The sequence below is a fragment of the Cucumis sativus genome, chromosome 3 (genome assembly GCF_000004075.3).
Source record: "Cucumis sativus cultivar 9930 chromosome 3, Cucumber_9930_V3, whole genome shotgun sequence".
NCBI lineage: Eukaryota > Viridiplantae > Streptophyta > Magnoliopsida > Cucurbitales > Cucurbitaceae > Cucumis > Cucumis sativus.
The window spans coordinates 17245605-17266733 of NC_026657.2; positions in this window are offsets into that span (position 1 = coordinate 17245605).

Genomic DNA, 21129 nt, shown 5'->3' on the forward strand with positions numbered 1-21129 from the left:
TTTTTTTCAAATAGAGGACGGGGAAGAAGTTCAAATAGAGGAAGAGGTAGAAGTGGTGGTCGTGGAGATTTTTCTCACATACAATGTTTCAATTGTAGACGTTATGGACATTTTCAAGCAGACTGTTGGTCTAAGAAGACTAATTCTAATCAAGCAGAAACCACGCTAATGCATGAGCAATCAAATAATGATCAAGGTCTTCTCTTCCTCACTCTCAATGTTCAAGAATCAAGCACTGAAGAAATATGGTATCTTGATAGTGGTTGTAGTAACCACATGACAGGAAGAAAGGATATTTTTATATCTTTAGATGAATCTCATCAAAATGTAGTGAAGACTGGTGACAACAAGATGCTTGAAGTCAAAGGAAAAGGAGATATTCTTGTCAAGACAAAAATGGGAGCAAAAAAAATTACTGATGTGTATTATGTTTCAGGTCTCAAACACAATCTTTTAAGTGTTGGACAACTTCTCCTAAGAGGACATGATGTTATTTTTAAAGATAACATATGTGAGATTAGAACCAAGAATGGAGATCTCATAACGAAGGTTCGTATGACTCACAACAAAATGTTTCCAATTAAAATATGTTATGAGAAGCTTGTTTGTTTTGAGACTTTAGTAAATGACACCTCATGGTTATGGCATTGTCGATTTGGGCACCTAAGTTTTGACACTTTGTCTCACATGTGTCAACAACATATGGTGAGAGGAATGTCAAATATTAAAAAGGAAGATCAACTCTGTGAAGCATGTGTTTTCGGAAAGCATCATCGAAATTCATTTCCGACTGGAGGTTCTTGGAGAGCATCAAAACCACTCGAGCTTGTTCATACAGACTTATGTGGACCTATGAGAACTACTACACATGGAGGTAACCGTTATTTTCTCACATTTATTGATGACTACAGTCGAAAAACATGGATTTATCTACTAAAAGAAAAGAGTGCTACTTTCGAATGTTTCAAGACATTCAAAGCAATGGTGGAAAATGAAACTAACTTGAAATTGAAATCATTGCGTTCGGATCGTGGAGGAGAATATATTGTTTTTGCAGATTTCTTGAAGGAAAATGGAATCAAGCATCAGAAGACTGTTCGAAGAACTCCTCAACAAACGGAGTTGCAGAGAGGAAAAATAGAATAATAATGGAACTTGCAAGAAGTATGTTGAAGGCAAAGAAGCTTCCTGATCAATTTTGGGGAGACACAGTAACTTGTGTTGTTTATCTCCTAAATAGAGCTTCAACGAAAAGTGTGCAAGGTATTACTCCTCGAGAAGCATGGAGCGGATTGAAACCAACTGTTAGTCACCTAAGAGTGTTTGGGTGCATTGCTTACTCTCACATTTCAGATGAGAAAAGAGGTAAGCTAGATGATAAATCAGAGAAATGCATTTTTGTTGGGTACAGTGAGAACTCTAAGGCCTACAGACTATACAATCCGATAAGTAAGAAAGTTATTATTAGTCGAGATGTCAAGTTCGATGAAGCAAAATTGTGGCAATGGAATGCACCAAATGAAGACCAAAATCCATTACATGTTGATATGGATGGAAAAAAAGATGCTCGAGACTTGGAGCTTGAAGTAACTCAACCACTGACTTCACCTTCTTCATCACACTCCACAAGTAGTGATGAAGAAACTACTCCAAGGAAGACCAGAAATATTCAAGAGATCTAAAATACTTCAAGAAGGATACTAGATGAAGAACATGTTGATTTTGCTTTATTTGCAAATGTTGATCCTGTATACTTTGAAGAAGCAATTCAAGATGAAAATTGGAAAGATGCAATGAATCAAGAGATTGATGCAATAAGAAGAAACGAGACATGGGAGTTAGTAAAATTACCAGAAAATAAAAAGGCTCTTGGAGTCAAATGGATCTATAGAACAAAGCTAAAGCAAAACGGAGAAGTGCAAAAATACAAAGCCAGACTCGTTGTAAAAGGTTACAAACAAAAGTTTGGTGTGGATTATGAAGAAGTTTTTGCACCGGTAACTCGCTTGGAGACTGTTCGTTTGTTGTTAGCCCTTGCAGCAAAAAATAACTGGAAAGTTCATCAAATGGATGTAAAGTCAGCATTCCTAAATGGGTATTTAGAGGATGAAATATATGTTGAGCAACCCCCTGGTAATGCAAAGATTGGAGAAGAAAATAAGGTGTGTCGATTAAAGAAAGCCTTGTACGGGCTAAAGCAAGCACCAAGGGCTTGGTATAGTCGCATCGACAATTTTTTCTTAAAGGATGGTTTCAGAAGATGTCCATATGAACATGCTCTCCACACCAAAGAAGATGAAAATGGTAATTTCTTGATAATTTGTTTATATGTTGATGATTTAATATTTACGGGCAACTAAAATATGATGATTGAAGAATTCAAAGAGAGCATGAAAAAGGAATTTGAGATGACTGATATGGGTTTACTTCATTATTTTCTTGGTATTGAAGTTAAACAAGATGATAATGAGATTGCAATTTTCCAAAAAAAGTATGCAAAAGATTTGTTGAAAAAGTTCAAAATGGAGAATGCTTATCCTGCCAGTACTCCTATGGAATTGGGTTTAAAGTTAAGTAAGCATGATGTTAGTGAAGCTTTTGATGCCACCATTTATAGAAGTTTGGTTGGAAGTTTAATGTATTTAACTACAACTAGACCTGATATTATGTTCTCGGTCAGTTTATTGAGTAGATTTATGACATCACCAAAGAGAAGTCATTGGGAAGCTGGAAAGAGAGTTCTTAGATACATTCTTGGAACTGTTGATAATGGAATCCACTATAAAAGGAATGTGGATAATGTTCTTGTTGGCTACAGTGATAGTGATTGGGGAGGAAATAATGATGATTTCAAAAGTACTTCTGGGTATGTATTTAATATTGGTTCTGGAGCAGTTTCATGGGCATCAAAGAAGCAAGATGTTGTAGCATTGTCCACAATATAAGCTGAATACATTTCTTTGTTTGTTGCTAGTTGTCAAGCACTTTGGCTAAGAAATGTACTACATGAATTGAAGTGTCCTCAAGAGAAAGGGACCATCATGTTCTGTGACAATCAATCATCTATTTCACTTTCGAAGAATCCCGTTTTTCATGGAAGAAGCAAACACATAAACATCAAATATCATTTCATCAGAGAATTGATCAAAGATGGAGAAGTATATATCAGGTATTGCAAGACTCAAGATCAAGTTGCAGACGTATTCACAAAAGCATTAAAGACAGATTCATTCTTGAAAATGAAAGAGAAGTTCGGAGTTTGGGAAGTCTAGCTTAAGGGGGCATGTTAGAAATTAATAAGTTAGATACATTATGGATAACACATTAATAGATACATTTCTAGTTTCAAGATACATATGCATTTCTAGATACATGTAATTATTCAAGTACATGAATGGTATGTATTCATGTACTTCCTTTATTTTGTGTCTTTTAGGAAGTGTCTCTTGAATACTATATATAGAGATCATTTCCTTCATTTGTATACAAGATAAAAGAATCAAATCAATAGAAGCAAATTGAGTTTTAGAAAGTAAGTGAGTTTCAAGAGGACAACATTCTTCTCTTGTGTGTTATTGAGTTTTCTAAGAGAACAAATTTCTTCTCTTAAAAGTTTGTAAGATTTAGAGTAATTTTAGAGTGGGCTCGTCAACGCCTCCAACATTGATTTCATTTTTCCATTTCCACTTGCTGGTTTGTAGCTAAAGAGGGTTTCTATTTTTAGATTATTTTTGTTCGCTTATTTACCTGTTTTGATGAGTAATATGAAGTGAAATGTGCAAATCGTTTTAATGTGCTTTCAATCTCAACAGATAATGATTCAATTATAAGAATTAGCTACATCATTTAAAAGTAAATTCAATTATGAGAATTAGCTACATCAATTAAGTGATATCGATTTCATTACTTCTTTTGATACAAGCTAAATGGTTGTCAATTTTATTTTATTTTTTTGCTCATCATTTAAAAGCAAATGTTCAAGTAAAGATTGAGATGTTTTTGGCTAATTGCTTCTGTATAATCTGAGCAATGAATTGTAGAAAAAGGATAGATAAAGATACATATGTCTATCTTTGTCTCGTCTCTTCGTTTTGTGGTAGAGATAGATGTCCATCTCTGTCAATATATAATAAATTGCAACATTTTATAACTTTCCAACTGGGAGGCCTCCTTCTCTAATTTGCTCTGCTTCATATTTCACAATCTTCTTCAAAACTTCTTCAACAAGTCCCTAGAAATTCAGCCATAATGCACTCTCTATTTTTCAGCTCTCAAATTCTCTAACCCTCAATTGAAGAAGAGAAAATTGGAAAGTATAAGAAGAATTTGTATCTTTACAGTTTGGTGTAATCTTCTTGATATTTCTGGATGCAATTAATTCTCATATTTTGAACAACAATTATTATTATTATTACTTAGGAAACTGAGAGGTCCTAAAGCAACAACTTGAAAGCTAAGATGATGTGGATATTATTGGAACTACAAGTTTAGAAACATCCCAAACACTACTTTTGCGTGAGGTTGATTCTTTTCCAAACTATAGATTTATTTCTGTCTATCTTACATTTAGATAACTATTATAGTTTATTGTTGTCTATCCCTTTTTATTAACTCTTATACTTTCTTGAAATAAATTAATGAAGAAAATCAAATAGAAAAACAGAAAGAAGATGGACAAATAGAAGAAAAAGAAGATAACTATCATACTCTATCGTAGCGTATGAAAATGATGCATGAAACTACTCTAAGCTTCAACTTGAACATTTCTCAAACTCAATCTCAACCTAAGTCTCAATATAGAATTACTTTATACATTTTGTAAAGCTTCAAGTTTGTAAATTTCAAATTGAACATTTAGTTATTTTCTACTTTGTATAGTTTGTAAGTTTTTTTCTACTGGTTCAATCAACTTGTTTTAAAATTTATAAAATTAACAGTTTTGCATTGCTTAAGACGTTGTTTGGTTATTTGGTTATGTGTGGTTTAACTTTAGTTCTTGTTATTATTTTTTATCTCATATAGATAGAGATAGACCTCTTATCATTGTCCATCTAATATAGACTTCAATAAATGTGTCTTATAGATAGACATAGAGCTATATCATTGTCTATCTAGGATAGACATTGATACTACTCTATCGTTGTTTGTCTGAGATAGACAAAGATATAGCACTATTCAGTATCTATCTATGATTAGACTATGATAATTCTCTATCATTTTATATCTGAAATAGATAGAAATAGAATACCTAGTCTTGCTTGTCTGAGATGCTTAATAATAATGATATATCAGTGTTATCTGAGATAGATAGAGATAAAATACTATGATTGTCTATCTCGGAAAGACAGAGATAGATACATCAAAACCAAGTTGATTACCTCTATCATTGCCAACTAGAAAATTTTTAATTTTGTTGAGTTTGATGTTTTTGTTTAATTCTTTTGAGTTTATGTGAGATAGAGTTCTTATTAAGAAACAACTTTGTCAAACAAAAAATATTTACATTTCAAGAACATAATAAGTCAGAAAATATCATTCATCAACTGAAATGCTAATCCATCTATCTATGTATTACAATGCAAAAAATATTTATTACATCGTTTAATTAATTGGGTCAAGTTTGTAAGGTCTACCATTGTGACCTTTATGATTACAATGAGTATGGTTTGATGAAGTTTTAACTTCACTTAGAGATGGAGTTCTTTGTTTTCTAGGTCTTCCAACTTTACATTTAACAATGGGAGGTAATGTTTTCATGACATCATCTTCCGCTCTCTGATCCAAATGAACTTCAATAGGTCGAACACAATTGCATGCTCCTGACAATATTATTCTATAATAAAACTCAAAATAGACGCAATATTCATTCAACAACCTACATTTAAAAAAAACTATAAGAATAGACATGGTGTTCTACAAAATGAAAGAAAAAATAATACAAGAAACTTGTAATGAAAATACATCACCAAAATTATCTAATTAGAAACTCATAAGAAATTAACTATACAGTGAAATATAAAAATATACTTCTATCTTTGTCTATCTCAAAGACACATTAATTCTATCTCTGTCTATCACAAAACACAGAGATAGTTAAAAATAGGGTCAAGTTTGATAGGGAGAGATATATCTCTTTGTTTTTTTGATAGACTTCCTCTTCCCTAAGCATACTGGATAATTCCTTCAAGAGTTATTCAAGATTTTAGGAAGATGACTTTGTGATAGATAGAGATAGAAGTCTATCTTTGTCTATTAGATAGAAATCTATCTCTATATATCAGATAGATAGATAGATTTATATCTTTGTCTATCTGAATTTTTTCTCTACTAAGAAAAGAAGAAAACACCGTTGTTGGAAAATCGCATGTACTTTCAGACGCCCATTGTCGAGAAATCATGTAAAGAAGAAAAAGAAGAATGTACCGTTTATCGAAAATCAAGTGAATTGTCGAACGCCTTTAATAAAAAAAAATCACAAAACAACCGACTCTATCGAAGATGAAGAAAAAGCAGCGTGATGGTAAGATAGATCATTCTCATTCGGCTGGCTTTTAAGAATCACTCTCCAACTCGGATTAGCAATGCTAGAATGACTCTTCCTCTTATCCAATGGCTCGTCCAGGGTTTAGTCTTCCAATTGAAGTTATGCAATTCCAGTACTAAGAGAAAAAGGCAGCAATCTCAATCCCCATACATCCTAACAGAGACAGATTCCCTTGTTGAATGAGACAGGATCGGGAGCTTTCAATGATGGAGATTGAGTTTTGATTGATGAAGACGAAGAAGGTCGGACGAAATGTTTTTTGTTGTTGAAAGTTTCCGCTTTACTTTTGTGGGTTTGGCCGATTAATCGTGAGGTGAATAAAGAATGTGACAAAAAAACGTGTGAGATAGAGATATTTTTTGTATTTCACATTGTGGATGAAATGTTTGGGTGGATTTTCCTCCTACAAAATTTTAATGGACTATAAGTAGTTTATTTTATTTTCATATATTTAGAAAGAATCCAAAAGAACTCGTGGCAAGGGAAAAATATGACTTTTTTCAAATATAGCCAACATTCAATCAAAATTTTGTATTAAAAACTTCAACATAAACATTGATAAAACTCATAAAATATAGATGGAAATTTTGAACTTAAATGCGACGTAAAGCACCTTAAATTCCTAAGATTGTAAAAATATCAATAAAATAAATGTGTATCGATAAATATTTATGAAATAATTATTAAAAATAGAATTTTCAAATAGTTAATATAAATTAGTTAGTAAATATTTTATGAATTTTAAATAGGTTATCATGCCTATTATTTATACTGTAGTTACACTACCCATATATTGTTGTATATTTTTAATGTTTAGTAGATTTTTCTACAACATAATAATTAAAATATCAATGCAACTCTATTATCGATATCGAACTCATAATGGTGTGGAAATACTAACATATCGAAAAAGATTTAATACTATGATCTAAACATAAGCCTAACTAATATCGGTGCATTTTCAAATATTGCAAAATGAATACAAATATTTATAAAATATAACAAATTTTTAGATACTATCAATCACACTTGTCTATCATTTAAATATTTTGAATGGTTTTGCTATTTATAAGTGGTAATAAGTAAATTAATTTCAGTAAAAAGAAATAAGAAATTTGAAAAAAAAGTGAAATCCTTTCAAGTGCATTTTGGAAATATAGCTTCAACTAAAAGTAGGTTAGAGTGGCTTTTCACAATAAATCTGAAAATGGTCTGTCTTGGCGGTTAATCAAATCAAAATAAAAAAAAAATCTATTTGGTAGCATGACATCAATTTTCCATTTAAAAGATCATTCAAATTATTCAAATTTAAGGGGTTGGTTCGATAACTCTCTAGTTCTTGTTTCTGTTTTTTTTAAAAAAAAACAAATATATTTGATAACCGTTTCCATTTCTCATTTTCAAATTTTAAAAAACGTTTCTTAAAATTGGAAAAATATTGAAAAACTATAGAAAGTAGTTTCTTCTATTTCTGTTCCAACTTTATTTGAATCAATTCTATACATTTTTAATGGTTAGTTGGCTCATTGCTTTCGAGGTATGCTTGTAAACTATTTTTGTCCTCTAAGTCTTGAGTTGAACTCTCAACATGGATGAATTTGTATTCTTTTTTTTTCATCTTTTATTAATTTTTGGTTAATTTTCATAAATATAACAAACAACCAAAATATTTATGGCTCGTGTAACAAAATGAAAAAAGTCAAAAGTCCATTAAACTAGCCACTTTTTAAAAAATGTTTCAGATTTGTCCTCTTCCTTCTTCTTCTTCTCCTTCCTCTTGTCCTTCTTCTTCTTCTTTTCTTTTTCTCTTTCTCCTTCTCCTCCTCCTCCTTCTTCAGCCTAAGTGATTAATTGTTTGATGTTGGTTGTCAAATCATTAATTCAGTTATGTTTATGTTTAGGGTTGGTTTATTTCAATTTTGACAAATACTGTTTTAGCTGTTTTAGCTAATCTCCTGGTATGAGACTCCACTATTAGACCCTTGACATTATGTTTTTCTTATTATGCATTAACGTAGTTATGATGCATGATGTGACTGTTAGGATGGTTAATATTAATAGCTACATAGACAACAGTTATGTATTACTGAGATATGTGATGATCATGATATGTGCATCATGATTCATATATGATATTTATGTTATGCTATATCATATCGTATAGACTATGGTGTTCTATTAGCTTTATCTGTTAGGTCGTACCATATAGGGTCCCTCGGGATCACCACCTATTTATGCCTTTGTGTCAAGCTTTTATGTGCGATTCGACGAGATCACTTACAACCCGACTCCCTTTTAGGCTGTTTCCATTGAGTTCACTGATAGTCCAAGTGTGTCCCTACGAGATCACTAGATAGCGTGTATTCGGGAGCACAATAGTTATGTGGTACTTTCTTACATAACTCTAAGACACATAGCGGGACTAGTAATGGGCCCCTTATTGAATATATGTTTATACTCACTCTTTTCTATATGTTTAATTTTTCAGACAGAGGTAGAGGTAGAGCTGAGTAGAGGTAGAGACAAGCTAGTGAATGACAAGAAATGATCGTAGTTCGCCATAGGGAACAATTTACATTTTCTTTGGCATTTATGTTTTCAATATTTGATTTACATAAATTTATTTCAGAACTCATAAGTACTTATAAATATTTTCTATCTATTTCAAATAGGACCTAAACTGGTATTTTATTTATTATTACATTTTTTCACCTACTTTATTTATATTTATAAATGCATATTTGAAGTGTTTCTTTAAAAAAAATTGACATTTTCTTTTATTTTAAATAAAAATTCTTTATTTGTTTTAGTAGTAATGACTTCAGCTTAGTATAAAAAGTTGAGTTGTTACACGATCCTTACCAAATCTAAACGATCATGTACTAAAAAATCTTCCAAAAAATCGTTGAGATTCAGTTATCCAAATTTAAACGATCAAATCTAAATGAATATGTACCAAATATAAATAATTTTATACCAAATAAAAACGATCGTGTACAAAAAAAAATACTGAAAAATATCATTTATATTTCGCTACCCAAATTTAAACAATTTAATTTAAGCGAATGTGTACCAAAGAATAGTCAAATCTAAACGATCATATAAGAAATAATAGTCAAATTTAAATGATGTGGGACTACATTTATTACGTGTGTTGGATGTCAATTAATCATGGAACATTTTTTGTATTTTCTATTGTGAGTTTGTGGGTTTTTTTCATTTTTGAAATTGTTCTATAAAGTATAAATATTTTAGCGGTTTGGTGTATTTTTTAAAAGACCCCTTAATGTTTCATTACTATCTTTTATATTTATATGTTGTATTTCTTAATTTATTTTATTTTTTTCTTTCTATTATTAATTTTTCATATATGTTTAATTTTAGTTTGAATTTTGATTTTTTTAATATTTAGATTTATGTATTATGTGCTTTTCTAATTTCTAATCTTATATTTTATTTTATTTTCTATTCAGCTACATTTATGTTTTTATTTACATCTTTGATTTAATTTTGAATTTTAAATTATTCAATATTTTAATTTATATATATATATTTTTAAAAAATATAACAATCTGAAAAAATATTTACATTGTATAAAACAACTTTGAAAACGAAAAACGCTCACAATCCCACGATGAAAATACCAAAAATGCTCTAGTCAACACGCGATTAACCAGCCACACTCTCGTGTGTAATTCTTCTTCTAAATGATCATGCATGATACGATACAATCGTGTAGGTAGTATCAACAGGATCGTGTAGTTTTTCTTAATGATGGAAAAAAATACTTCAAATCTAAACAATCATGTTGATCACGATAAACGAGCGTGTTGACTAGGTAAGCGATCATTTAGATCATATCCACGTGATCATATGCTTCTTTTTAAACAATGAAAAAAGAGTTTCAAATCTAAATTACAATCGTGTTGACCATGCTAAACGATCGTGTTGACTAAGTCGATAAGCGATTGTTTAGATTATATCCACACGATCATATAGTTCTTTTTAAACATGGGAAAAGAGCTTCAAATCTAAAGGGTCGTGTTGACCATACTAAACAATCACGTTGCTTTAAAGCATATCAAAGTGATATTTAAACGACCATAATATTCTGGAAGAGGAGTTGAAAGAAAGAAAGAGAAGATGAAGAAAAAAACTAGAAGATGAATCAAAATAGAAAAAGAAAATCTAGAAGAAAAGCGGAAGAAATCTGGAAGAGAAGATAAATAAATCGCAAAGAAGAAGAAAAAGATGTGACAAATCGTCTACAATATCAAGGGCAAATATGAAATTTATGAAAAAAAATTACCTACTTCATGGGTATCTTGTTTTTGTTACAAAGGTTGTAAATATTTTGGTGTTTTGTTACATTTATGAAAAATTAACCCTATATAGTATTTGATCTTTCAAATTTAAATATTTAATATGTTTATTTAAATTGTTCTGAATTAAAATTTTTAAATTTTGCAATAGGCATGTCCATATGTTCATATCCACAATAGAAGTATAGGCATAAAAATATCTTACTATTATTCATCAATTTTATTTAGTTCCAACTATAGAAAGAAATTAATAACCGATGCTTCTATCGTTGATATAAATCTATAGTGATAATGATAGACCGAAAATGTGTTATCTTTCTCCACAATTAATTCAAGATTATTGTTTCTTAGTTTTATATGTTTATTTGTCTATTTTGTACATTTGAAGCACCTAAGAGGTAGAATCTAGGTCATGGACAAAATGGACCTAAAATGGGCTAAAACAAAACTTAATTGCAACATCCGAGAAAGAGAACACCGAAATTACAAAATTGCCCCTGGTGAAGAATTTAGTATGATAAAGTTTTGTAATCTTTTTTTTCCAATAAAAGGTAAATAGTTTGATTTTTATTATCAAAAAACCCACACAAAACAAAATTCATTTTTCTTGAGAAAAAGAAAAATCCCATTTGATTCAATTTTATGGACCTACTGCCAACCTGTGTTTTTCTCTTAATAAATAGCCGCTCATGGTAGGTTGAACCAACAATCATTATTTCCTTTACTCCAATTGCACCCTTAACCCATATCTTACCATTTTTTTTACCACGATAATTGAGGGTCGAAGAACTTCAATTTTGGATCACATCTCCTGACTACTTATGGACACTAACAATATTTATAAAATATAGGGAATTTTATTTTTCATTTATGATATACATCAAGACACAATTGGTAGATTTTTATATTAGTTTTTAACGTCGGAATTTACATTTTTTTAAAATATGATTTGGGTATCATATTTTGGTTTAATATTCTTAAATTGTTATAAATTCATTCAGTATTTTCATTTTTATTGAATTGCACAATACTTTTCATGAGTCTAAGAAATGTTTTCTAAAGTATAAATTTTTAGGATTGTGCATAAGAAAGTGGTGGTGATAATTAGAATATTAGAATTCTTTGTATGCAAATACAAGATGATTAATATTTATGGATAAAGTTAGTGTTATTGTCTTCAAATAAAATTATAACCATCAACTAAGAGTAGAAATTGAAAAAAAAAAAATAGAGAAGTATTAGATAACTCACATTAATTAAAGTTTTAAAGTGGAAGGAGGATTTGAACATTGATAAAATAAATGAGAATACATGGTCTCTTGAAAATAAAGATTTTGTACTGTAAAAGAGAAAAAACATCGATTACACTTCATATCTATCTACCATGGCTAATTTCTAAAGAAAAAACTTCGAAAATTTGAAAATTTAATGCAAATATGTAAATAGATATTGATATAAATTTCAAAATTTGTAGAAACTTGAACAAAATTTAGGGGAAATTGAAATTCTACCCCACTAAAATTTCAAGATTTTGACCAAAATTTTGAACAATGAGTAACATCCACCAAATAGCATATTCAAATAGCTGCATGCCCATTTCAATTTCTTTATAATTATTATTTTTCTGTAAGCAACAGTTTTAAGAAAATCAGATTTTTTTTCTTTTCTGAGTGGTTTGTTTATTTGATGAATGTGTTTTAAAATATATTCTCAATTACATGATTTGATTCTCTCTTAGGGCGTTTTGGTCTATTACGGAATTTAGAAAAACATCAGTTGGTTTGATCTTTTTGTTGGCTTTTTTGTAAACGAAAAAACATTTCTCTATTTTTCAAAATCTACTTCTAATCTTAGCTATATGTATATAGTCATGTTTTTTATAATATAAAGTGCAAAATAAATTTCTAAATAAATTATTGTTTGTTTTTGTTGGAAAAAGAATTAACAAAACAAGAAGTCAGCATAAATTTACCTTCATTTTCTTTGAGATAGCTTTTTCAAAAGTGAAAATTCCTTGCCAAAAAGAAAAAAATTGATTATTAAAGATTTATTTGGTAAGTATTTGGTGTTTTGACTTTTAATTTTTTAAAATCAAACCAATAAACACTTATTCCACTTCTAAATTTTCTCCCCTTTTGATCTATTTCCAATGAATATTTTGAAAATCCAAACTAAAATCAATAAAAGAAAAACATACATAAAACCACAAAAGACATTGTTATTTTTCAAATTAATTGATTCACAAACATCTACACCAAAACTAAATCCACCTTCCAACAAACGAACCAAATTAATTTAACTTAGACATCCACTTAACAACACATCCCACAAATGTTAACCACAAATCCATCTTCCTTTTATTCTACTCTTTTCCATTTCATTAACAGCCTCGTTTGTAGACAGCACATTTTTCCTGTATCAGCGTGTCCCTTTTCCTGCCAAGACAACTTTCGTACCGCGGTGGTCGGCCACAGTCGTCTTTCACTACCTGCTTGTTGGCTATTCTGGTTGGTGGTGATTTGTATTTATCGTAGTTAATTGACAGCATCCATCCCATCTCCGATTCCATCATGAATTCGTAATCTCCGACATCGTCTCTCACAAGGTGGCATTTCTTTGAGTGGCTGCTGTTGCAAGAGGCGGAGGCAGCAGTGTCATTAACGGTGAAGCCGGAAGGAATGAGGAGGAGAAGGAGAATGATGGTCCCGATGGATGGTGTGGACAGTGCAGCCATGGTGTTTGAAGAAGAAAGTCCAATGGAGAGGTGAACGAGTGATGAAATGGTGAAGAGATAACAATGAAGATTAATGAAACTATGGAAGATATTGAATTTTGGGGGGCCGTTGGTAGTTGGGGGACTTTGATGCTTGGATCCAATTTTATTTATTGATTCTGGAATATTAGATTGAATAGGAGGTGATTTTTATTTCTCATTTTCCTTTTCAAGTTAAAAGGAAAAAGAGTCACGTGATGATGATAATTCAATATTCAAGAGTTTATGTTGTGTGCCTTATTTATGTTATAAATGTTAGAATAAGTAATTATACGTCTATTGAAATAAGAAATTTTAAGATCAATCATAAACTTTCACGTCATTTACTAAATTATTGATGAAAAATACAAATAATTGAATATGAAATTAATTAAAAAATTAGCATGTGTTCCAAATTAAAATTAGAGACATAAATTGGTCATTTTTGTTGATGTCACGTATTGTCATTATCACCGCTGGATCAATTTAAATATTTTAGTTAAATTAAATATTATTTACTTGGACTAAAGTTCAATTGAGCCAAAAGAAAAATAAGTCTAATTGAGTCTAAAGACTAAATATGACTCAAATCCATGTAGTTGAGCTCATGGTTTGCTCCATGGACTAACAAGACTCAAGCCCAAAAAGCCAAGCATAGAACTCTATAAATAAAAGAGTTCTTATTTGTAAGGGTTAATTTTTTTTTACTCTGGAAGGTCTAGAGAGTTATCCCAAGAATTAGAAGACTCCCTAACTCCTGAACTTAACCACCCTCGAAAATTGAAGTTCCTTTGAAGATGCAAGCTTTCTTCCAATACTTCAACTTCAAGAACATCACATTTTTCGCTTCCTCAAATCAAGCGTAGGCGTTCAACCAACTTCAAGAATATAACGTGTTTCGCTTCCTCAAATCAAATGTAGGTGTTCAACCGAGAATCAGAGGATCAAATATTAGAGATCCAAGCACATCGCATCAAACAACATAAATACAACATCAACACAAACTCAACTCTACAAATCAAATTTCTCAAAAAATCTTGTGCACATAAATTGGCACGTCTGGTAAGACATCTCTACCACTCATCTCTCTCTCTAAACTCAAATCAACAAAGCAACTAATGGCACTAAGGAAAGTTTCATCCAAAGTAACTTTCGCAAACAACACTTACACTAGACTTGTGACCTAGAGTCACTCAAAGAGGAGCATGCAAGAACAAGAACAAAGTTTTTTCCTCACAAAGAAAAGTTGGGAAGAACTTATGGAATTTTCTAAAGATGGGATCATCATCAGAGAGAATACTTTGTTTGTTGACTCTACTCCTGCTTCTGATCTATTAGAGAAAGAATCACACCTTGAAGTAGTGTTTGTTATGATGACTAATATAACAGTTGAAGCTGCCATGGCGGAGATCGAGAGGAAAGTAAACTTCATGAAAGTTGTGGAGGAGCGAGATAAAAAAATTGATGCCTTGAAAGATCAAATTCAAACTTGTGAAACTGCAGTCAAGTCAAACTCCCGTTGTCAAAGTTGGTGAAAAAGGAAAAAATTGTGGTGCAAGAAGATCAACCACAACAACAATTAGCTTATGTGGCTTCCCTCTTAGTCCAACAACTGCAAGATATCATAAGCTCTACAAGTGCTCAGTATGGGGGACCACCACAAACTTCTTTTATGTAATCCAAGTCATATACCAAGAGAATCAATGACCTGCGAATGCCTGATGGATACCAACCTCCACAGTTCCAACAATTTGATGGAAGGGCAGTCCAAAGCAACACATTGCTCAATTTGTTGAAACATGCGAGAACATAGGATCTAGGGGAGACTAACTAATCAAGCATTTCGTTCATAGCTGGAAAGGAAATGCTTTCAAGTGATATACTGATATGGAGTTAGAAGTCATTGACAGCCGAAAACAATTAGAAAAGAAGTTTCTCAACTGCTTTTATAGCACTAGACGTGTTGTCGACATGATAAAGTTGACAAACACCAGACAAAGAAAGGAAGAGTCAGTCATTGACTACATAAACCGATGGAGAGCTATGAGCCTGGATTGTAAAGACAAGCTCATAGAACTGTCTGCAATAGAGATGTGCACCTAAGACATGCATTAGAAACTTCTCTATATTTTGCAGGGCATAAAACTCCATAAATTTGAAGAATTAGTTACTCGAGCTCATGACATGGAGTTGAGCGTCACTAATAGGGAAACTAAAGATTTATTAATCTCTGAACTAAAAAAGGGAAAGAATGAAATCAGCAACACTAAAAAGATCACTAATAGTGTTAGGAATGAGTCTATGGTTATTCCTAAGACTCCATCGAAATCTCTCTCCAAAAGAAAAGAAACAAAAATAGAAAGAAAGCATGATGGCATAGAGAAGCATCGTCAATCTCTTAAAGAAAGGCAGAAAAAAGTTCATCAATTTCTTGACTCTGATGTTGCAAACATGTTAGAGCAATTGCTAGAAAAACAACTTATTCAACTGACAGAATGCAAACGACTAAAACAAGCAAGAAAAGTAAATGATCATAATTACTGAAAATACCATTGGGTCATTAGTTACCATGTTGAAAAAAAATTTGTGTTGAAGGAGCTGATTTTAAAGTTAGCTCGTGAAAAGAAGATCGAGCTGAGTATTGATGAAATAGTTAAGACGAATCATGTTAAAGTCGATATGTCTTTAAGTGTTCCACCATCAATGCTACTTTATGATTAAAGTGAAAGTTTGATTCAATTTGGGACTTTTGAACTTATAGTTGTTCGAATCCAACGAAGGATCATGACGACAAACCCCCAAAACTAAGAAGAGCCTATTAAGTATCAAGTAAAGTGAAAAACGTCAAAAATAATGAAAAACCTCATAAATGCATAATTTTTTCAATTTTTTCTTAATACTTGACAGGTTAAAAGGGCAAGTATAATTTTACAAGCTTGACATTTTTTAAATGTCATCAATGACCTATTTGAAAAACTGATTAATTAAAAAGTTAAAGAAAAAGAAAACCTAAATCCCCCCTCCTCTCCTTCTCCACGATACTACCTCATTTTCAATCTCTACCAAAAACTAACCTAAAACCACGGCAGCCATGGCCACGACAAATGACGACGACATCGACGAACGACGATGGCAGCGATAACGACAACGGCTGGTGGTGACCTTCAATAGTGACCGACGTCTGACGATGACCCATGAAGCGAACATATCTGCTACACTCGAACGGCTACGGACGAATGACTCCACGCAAATGTCAGGATATGGGTATAGAACCTACAATACTCATCAGCACGAAATTGGGTGATTTTAATAACGTATGTCGAAGAATCACATCAGCTATAGAGCATCCTCATTTAAGCATCCCTGAAAATGAGGCAGGCAGAAGCCGCAAGCATTATCACAAGCTCAAAAACCACTCTCTTATGTTTGTTTCAGGTATGTTGATTTATATAGTTTTCCCCTCATTCATATCAACATGAAAAACCTACTTGGTAATAAACATTAACATGTACTGCTATGTATGACAGTTTTTGCTTCATTGGATGGTTGCATAAATGAGTCTGTCATCCCACCGATTACTTGTTTTTCAGAAAGGATGTTTTTAAGTATAAAGAGGTAGAAGGATAGATGGTTTTAAAGTTTATTCAACTAATTAGATTAGAAAATCAGGTAATTTAGTTTTCTTATAAACAACTATATATATAAAAATAATACCATCTCATTACGCCAACTATAAGGCCTTAGCTTGGTCAAATCATTAATTTTACTATCATTCATATTATAAAAATTGTGGTTTGATTACTCAACACATGTAGTTTTAAATTCCAACCTTTGTTACAAAAATTGTAATTAATTTCTTGTTTAGAATTTATATTATGGAATATTAAGATTTTGTAGTTATTGCTTATTCTAAATTACAACCAACCTTTTCTTTTTTGAGGTCAAACGTACACTTTAATTAACATTTGAAAATTTGAAATTATGTTCAATTGTAATTTATAAGTCTTTTAACGTTAAAAGCTATCAAATTGTAATAACTTTTTTGACTAAAAACAATAGTTTATGTCTTACTGGATGAGGAGAAAATTAATTTGTAGCACTAAGGTAGTATGAAAGTATATATGTGCTAGTGTAGTATTAGAAGTACTTTTTTGGAGGGAGTAATTATTGAAATTTATGTGGGTACACATGCTAGCATACATGTGTTCAAAAGAAAAAAAAAAATGATCGTCAATTATTGGGCATTGTTGATACTCCACCATAAATATTCAACCCAACAAATATTTACCAAGAATTTGAGATCAGTAACGATAATTACTATATATTGATTGGAATTTGAATTGTTAAGTTTACTTTGGAAATTAATATAACCTAGGGTAATTTGAATAATGTTAAATTTTAATTAATTTATATAAACTAATTAAACTTTATAATATAAATTTAATTTTTTTTTATATGATTCAATATGGATATGGTGATAACTCATAATATAAATTTATATTTGAATAAACTTTACAATATAAATTTATAGATAGGCCGAAAGTTTTGAATTGATTTCAAACTCCATTTCCAGGGAAGCAATACCAGTACTATGGTGCACATGTCGACGCTATTAGAATAAAAATTTTCCATGGTACAATTCCAGCTTCCATGGTTGAAATCTCATTCCATTAACCACAGCTAGAATAAAATTTTTAAACAAATCTGACGTAAAATATGCATGCAAGCAAATCATAATTAAGATGCATTTATTTGATTAAATCATCATAATCCTGAGATTTCTAATCAAATCCCAAGAATACACAATTCAAAGATCATGTGAAGTATCCAAACCGTACACACACAAATCCATATATGTAAATAACTTCAACCAAAGTTCGAATTAACATCTTAATCTTCTTTAAAACCAAGTTTAAAATTTCAATTGATTTCAATTCTAAGGTTAAAATTTGTTAAAGAGGAAAAATTAGACCCCAAATTAAACTTAAGGACTTTTAATTATCCAGAAGTTAAAATGGTCAAACTTCCTCAAATCAATCAACCCTCAATGGTCAGCTTCATCTTCATCCTGAAGCTTTAGACAACCAATTTATGCTCAGCCTACCATTCCTACTTTCAATGACTAAGTTATTTTTTTACGGCCAAATCCACTCAAATTAACCTTTACAACCCTCTTACCCATCATCTACACTATCTTACCAAAATGTTTGGACGTCCGATTTGCCCTAGAATTCCTAGAATAAACCAATCTTTCATTCCACAGTTTTGTTTTCGACAAAGAGATTTCATACTTCAAATTCGTTAATTTCGGCTAATATAGTTCAGATTAAAGACAACAGAACTCTTAAGTTTGGAGCCCTTTCGGGCCTGTGGTCCACGATTTGAGAAAAAAAGCAAGCACTTTCCCCTGTTCTTCGGCAACTTCAGTAAGCTATTAATCTTTGATTTTTCTTGCTCACCCGTCCCGGATGTCTCAATTAAATCAGTCTCCGGAGCCTATGCAAAATATCTGAAAGCACAAATTTAAAAAGAAGGGATTCATCAAGAACAAAGTTCTATTTTATGTTTTGTAATAGATTTTAGAATCATATTCTAGTTTTAAAAGAACAGCCCTCATTCTATTTTATGATAATGGAGCCCATTCTATTATCATAAAAGTTCATTCTATTATCGTAAAATTAGACTTCACATGCCAAAATAGTAAATAATAAAAAAATAAAGTTCTATTTTACGATAATAAACTTGTTCTCAAAAGTAACAAATTTAAAAGTTAATAAATCTTTTAGAGTAGTCTGAGAATCATTTAAAAAGAATGTGCATAAGATTTCACTAGTTTTTCAAATTAATACAACAAATTATGATTAGTGCCATTAGAATTAAACAAGAATTCAAGTTCAACATTCATCAATTCATTTATCAAGAGATTCGTACAAGATCAAGCATGGAATTCATACAAAATACATTAAACTCAACCATTAAAGTATAGATTCTCAAGAAAATTACATATACACTCCTATTCCCAAAGAAAGTTTCATCTAACTCTTCTTCATCCTTGGAGAGGATGCTTCATGAATCATGTTGAATGTCAAAGCAAACTTCAAAGAGATTGAAAGAATTTTATCGATCTTTTAAAAGAATTTACATCGTGCCAATCTTTTGAGAGAATTTACAAAATAACCAAGTGTTCTAATGAAAAATTATACAACTTATGAGAAAAATGGTCAGAAAGGGTTTTTATATTAAAAAGGTTGAAAAAAAGGCATAATAGGTTGTATCGATTTTGTCTGTCAAAGTTCAGAGTGTTGTTGCAGTAGCGGCTAGATCGACCTACCTTGTTAAAGCGTAGAGCCGCACCATGCTAAACAACACAGTGACATAATGAAAAATATGATAAAATTAATCTCTATTGCACAAAAGAATCAATACAATTACAAGATACATGCAATAGCCTAAGAATTGGTACATGCAAGTTCAACGTCGAATGACCTTCACTACTTAGGGGAAGTTAAAACAAAACATTTGAAGGGTTAAACCAAAATGCCTAGTGAGTGGGATCTTTTAAACAGGCACTTAAAATAAATCAATTTTTGCCTTATTGTCACATAATCAAATATCAAAGCAAAAGTAATTCAAATATTCCACAGTTTATCGAGTCGTATATTTTCTACGCACAAAGTGTTATTTTGCACATTCATTTTGCACAATCAATTATGTTTATGTGCACCTCTCTCATTTGCTCAAGTGTTTACCACACTCTTTTGTCAAGTTATGGCCATGCGGAGAAGTCTCAACGCACTAGCGAGTATCATCAATTTTCTCACGCGTAATGCATCTTCCTATGCCAGATCACACAACAAGCAAGGGACATCCAATACCAAATTCACACAGCAAGTATGAAGCATCTTATTCAAAATCACACAACATGAGTAGGGCATTCGACATTCTATTCTAGATCACACAACAAGAATAGAGCATCTCATCCTAGGGCCACAACAAGGATAAGATATCATATCATGTAGGGTACAAAGATTATCGTATTTTGACTTTAATAAGACTCATGCATTTTTCGAAAACCACCATTTCAAGATACAATGTCACATCAATTCAAATGCTTTATCATGAGACTTAGAGAGAATGCCATCATATAATTTCTTATACTATAGGTTTATTCACAAGATACTTTTTTTTCGTTTATAAGTCATATTTAAAGGTAGAAAATCATGCGGTTCATGGTTCCAAATAATATATTAGGGATTCATTTTAGAAACCTTTATTGATGAAAACACTTAGTAAGAAGAACCACTCACAGTCACAGTCGATAAGCTCTTAGCCTAGCTTTCAAGGCCAAGGTCTCCCTTACTCGTTTCAGAATCTTGGTCGTTAGTGAGCTCATTTCGCTTCTTGAATCCTTGACACTCCTAGTTCTTTCGTAACAATGATCAAGGTAAAAGCAACCCAAAATGACCTGAACCCTCTATTTATAGATTCCTCCAACGAGTGTTTCTATGTAG